The following is a 4,976-nucleotide window of genomic DNA, read 5'->3' on the forward strand; positions in this document are numbered from 1 at the left end:
AAGGACATTTCATAATATAGGAAAAAAACTAAACAAAATATCATCTGGACACTGAAGTAAAATTACAAATAAAAACCAAGTAAAAAAATATAAATCCAATCTTTTAAAATAACATGATAGACAATCATGAAAAAAATCACTTGCAACCACCATACATCAATCAATCAATCATACAATTAACCAAACCAATACAGTTAAACTCCCAGCCCTTTACATAACAATAATCACACCTTAATATAACTGCAGCTGGAAATACCTATCAATCAAACACATCAATACTCTCTAAACCAATATACTCAAACTTACTATTCTAGCACACCCTCAAATCATACTCTACAAGTACTCATATACTGTAATTCAATTTTGTATCCTCAGTCAATGACCCACTCACATGTCCAAACTATGAGGACCAACTAAATTAAAACAAATGCCACATGTAAACAAGCAACAATACACAAACACCTCCTAAATAAAACATTCATACTGAGGACTCCTCATCTCTCACGGAGGACAGGGAGCATTATCTATTCCCAATAACAGATTCTCACACTAGAGGGTAATAGAATCCACTATATCCAACTTTCCAACTTACTGGGCAATGACACTTCCCTCATCTCTCACCCAAGGGACCAAAAACTATCCAAATATCAGGCTCTCACCCTAAGGTAGGAATCAGTACCTCAAAATGCATATACAACCTGGCATTAGATCCTCACATATTTATCTCTACAAAAGGAACAAAAGAAAGATAAAATGATAGTAAGACCCCCCAAAAATACAATATTAGGGGTAAAAACACCCTTACACTTGTGGTGGACCTGAACAACAGCAGCAACAGCAGCCTGTTGCCTAGCTGAAGATAATGAGCCAGATAACAAAGGCTCTCAGTCACACAGCGTGTTGGTTTGCCCACCTGTGTCTAGCACCTGTAAGGTGTAGTGAGAGTTCTCCTGAATGGGTTGGGCAAAATGTTCTTCAACATTCTTTTGGATCCAGGGAAGCATTCCTTCCTCCAGCAGACTTTGCATACACTCACCCAGTCTCGTCCAGAGTCTTTGAGGGGGACCACAGCAGGTCTGACTAAAGAGCCCCAATTCCAGAAGTGGCAGCAATGGTTTGGCCTGTTCACTAGCTGAAGATAAAGAGGAAGATAATGAGGCTGTCAATCACACAGCCTGTTGGTTTGCCCCCCTTTCTCCAGCATCTGCAAGGTGTAGTGATTTTTTCTAGAGAGGGATGGGCAAATAGTTCTTCAATGTGCCTTCTGTTCCAGGGAGATCTTCCAGCACACTATATAGACAGAAACTACTCTCTTATCTTTTGGTGGCCCAGTTTGGCTCCCAAACTGATGAGCATCGCCTGAATTTGTTATTAGACGGAATGATAAATAGATAGTAGTTGTTCTGATTGGCCTGGTAGACCTTGGGGATCAAGAATAGGCCATTTCTAGAGTAACAGGACACTAATTATTGCACAGCAAGATCTGATACATAATTATTGCACAGCAAGGGTTGATAGAATTTGAACACTAATTTTAAAAATCTATAGAACACATCTACTAATTTCCAAGCAGGCTAAAATACTAGAATGTCACTATTTTAAAACAATGAAATTTTTTTTAAATGGCCTTTTTTTTTTTACCCTGTACTAAACCTAGCAATAAACCCTCTCCATTTGCTTTATCAGAAAAGAATAATCTGAGCATTCCAAAGAGAAAAAGTACTGGTGTTAAAATTCATTTGAGATTATTTGTATTGCCTTGAGAGAAAACAAACTGCCCATGTGGTACATCCATTTTAGCATGAGACAGAAAATACTCATTTGTGGTCATCAGCATCTGGCAGGTTGGACAGCTTGTCTCATTAAAATTTTATGCACAGGTGGTGTTCCGGTGTGCACATTATGATATGCAAACACATCTCCTGGACTCGTACTGCTCATTTTTCAGGGCTTCCTCTAGTATAATAGTTTACCTTATAAACCAAGCAATGTATCACTAAAAAAAAGAGCTTCAGACAGTATGCTTTTGGCTTCACTCAGGGATATAATGAGTTAGAGAATGGTTTCTCAGATAAACATTCATAGAGAAATTCATTATTATTATTATTATTAATTATTGTTATTAATTTTATTCATGGATTGCTTCATGTGAAGCATCTTGAAGCGATTTTACAATAAAAACATATATAACCAATTGCAAATATAAAAAGCTAAAACAATTATATATATAAAATAAAATATAATAAATAATAAATCATATAACAAGTATAACAAAACCTGAAAACGGGAACATGGCGGCCGTGGAGGACTCAGCATTTCGAGCTTCCTCTTACAAAGCGAAGGTCAGCGCTGGCAGCAGCCTGGGCGACAAGAGCAGGAGACATTACTTACCTCGTTGCTGATATGTGTTTAAGATGAGCGGGATTGGTGAAAATTCCTCTGACCCAGCCCGGGCAGAGTCAAGGAAACGTAAGGAATGTCCTGATCAACTTGGACCCAGTCCTAAAAGAAGCACTGAAAAACGTAATCGTGAGCAAGAGAATAAATACATAGAAGAGCTTACAGAGCTGATCTTTGCTAATTTTAATGATATTGACAACTTTAACTTCAAACCTGACAAATGTGCAATCTTGAAAGAAACTGTGAAGCAGATTCGTCAAATCAAAGAACAAGAAAAAGCAGCGGCACCCAATGAAGATGAAGTGCAGAAAGCTGATGTATCATCTACAGGTCAGAGTGTCATTGACAAGGATGCACTTGGACCAATGCTGCTTGAGGCCCTCGATGGGTTCTTCTTCGTTGTGAACCTGGAAGGTAATGTGGTGTTTGTGTCAGAGAATGTGACACAGTACTTAAGGTACAACCAAGAAGAGCTGATGAACACAAGTGTGTACAGCATCCTACATGTAGGGGACCACAATGAATTTGTCAGAAATCTGCTGCCAAAATCTTTAGTGAATGGGGGACCTTGGTCTGGTGAAGCTCCTAGGTGCAACAGCCATACCTTTAACTGTCGGATGTTGGTAAAACCTTTAACTGATTCTGAAGAAGAAGGCAGTGATAACCAGGAAGCACATCAGAAATATGAAACTATGCAGTGCTTTGCTGTTTCTCAACCAAAGTCCATCAAAGAAGATGGTGACAATCTACAGTCTTGTTTGATTTGTGTGGCAAGAAGAGTTCCAATGAAGGAAAGACCACTTCTGCCCTCATCAGAGAAATTTAGCACTCGTCAAAATCTTCATGGCAAGATAACTTCACTGGACACTAGTACCATGCGAGCAGCTATGAAACCTGGCTGGGAAGACGTGGTGAGAAGATGCATCCAGAGATTCTATGCACAGCATGAGGGAGTTATGTCTTTTGCTAAGAGGCATCATCAGGAGGTGCTGAGGCAAGGACTAGCATTCACTTCTGTCTATCGATTTTCCTTGTCTGATGGCACGATAGTCACTGCCCAAACAAAGAGCAAACTTATCCATTCTCAGACTACTAGTGAACCTCAGCTTGTAATATATGCTTCACAGGGAACAGAATGTTTGTGGAATGAACCAGTATTTAACTGGACAAGCAATGGGAAAGCATTGAACCCAATTAGCTCTAGTAGTCCTGCCCATCAGGCCATGTGCAGCAGAAATCCAGGTCAGGATATGACTATCAGTATAACAAAACCAGATATATTTTCCCCTCAGAGATCTTTATTGCTCATTGTCAGTGGTTTGTCATTGCAAGTATGAAATTAGTGACAAAAATATTTCCCAGCAATCAGGTCTCTGTGGGGAAAAAATAAAACACCCTTTTTATTTTATGTTCATTCTTGTTGATTGTCAGGTAGACGGTAATTACTAAGATTTAGCCACAATGTTGAATGTTTTAGGGGTCCAGGTGGCATGCTTGTAGTCACCCCCATGTAGAAGGAAAAGATCCAAGAGAGATCAAATGTATCTCAAAAGTTAACAGATGGTAAAAACAGTGGCTTTGGCTCTGAGGGTCAAAGCATGATGTTTCAAGAAGTCAAACTATTGAAAAGGGAATAAACATCAAAAAGTTACTGCTTTGTGAAAGTACTTTGGGTTATTATTAATAGAGTAACAAAGTGAGGAAAGCTTTAAACAAGTTTATAGAGGAACAGAGAATGATAGCACTGATTGAGAAAAAAACAATCTTAGCAGTTCATCTGAGCATGAATAGAAGTGTCAGTCATAGGAGTAGGCTGCAAATGGGCACTGCCATCTTGGATTATTCCAAATATATACGTACAGGAACTGTTCTGTACATAATCAGAAAAAAATGCAAGATGGTTGCCCTCCCTTAAAACAAATAACCAGGGATGGAATTCTAACTCAACAAGAGTGAAACCTCCCACAGCTGATAATAGATAACCAAAATATTGAATCAAATTTTGACTCTTATCATTCAGTGTTAAGCACCCAGGCCAGGAGGACATAAGAAAACCCCTGGTGGATCAGACCAAAGGTCCATCTAGTGCAGAATTATGTTCCCTCATTGGTCAACCAGGTGCCAAAGGGAAGCTCCCAAGCAGGACATGTGTGCAGTAGCACTCATCCACTCATGTACTTCAGGAGCCCGCTGCCTCTGATACTGGAGGAAATAAATAGCTGTAATGACTAGTAGTTATTGATAGCTTTACCCTCCATAAAAAGGTGAGCCAAATCAGATGTGTGACACGCACATAAATGCAGCATAGTGATATGTGTGTGTGTATTATTTTGATTAAATTAAAATAAAAAATAAACTGAATTAAAATAAATAAACTGAAAGTTAAATTTCTAAATGCTTCTATTGCATTGTTTTAACCTACCACAAGTCAAAGGTTACATATTGAGACCCCAAGTTAATAATTACATGGGCTGGGCTAGGCCCAACTCCCTCCCCCAACCCATCAGTTGTGCTGCACATTCTTTGAAGAATCTAATACATGCTTATCTACCAACCTTCCAGCTGGAAAGCAGAAT

At 39.0% G+C, this 4,976-nt stretch overlaps 1 pseudogene; it reads left to right on the forward strand.

Moving 5' to 3' along the window:
* The first annotated feature begins 2,308 nt into the window (after positions 1–2,308).
* On the forward strand, positions 2,309–3,737 carry LOC133384174 (nuclear receptor coactivator 2-like; annotated as a pseudogene).
* Positions 3,738–4,976: the final 1,239 nt, after the last annotated feature.

This window comes from Rhineura floridana, chromosome 4 (assembly GCF_030035675.1).
Source record: "Rhineura floridana isolate rRhiFlo1 chromosome 4, rRhiFlo1.hap2, whole genome shotgun sequence".
Taxonomy (NCBI): Eukaryota; Metazoa; Chordata; class Lepidosauria; order Squamata; family Rhineuridae; genus Rhineura; species Rhineura floridana.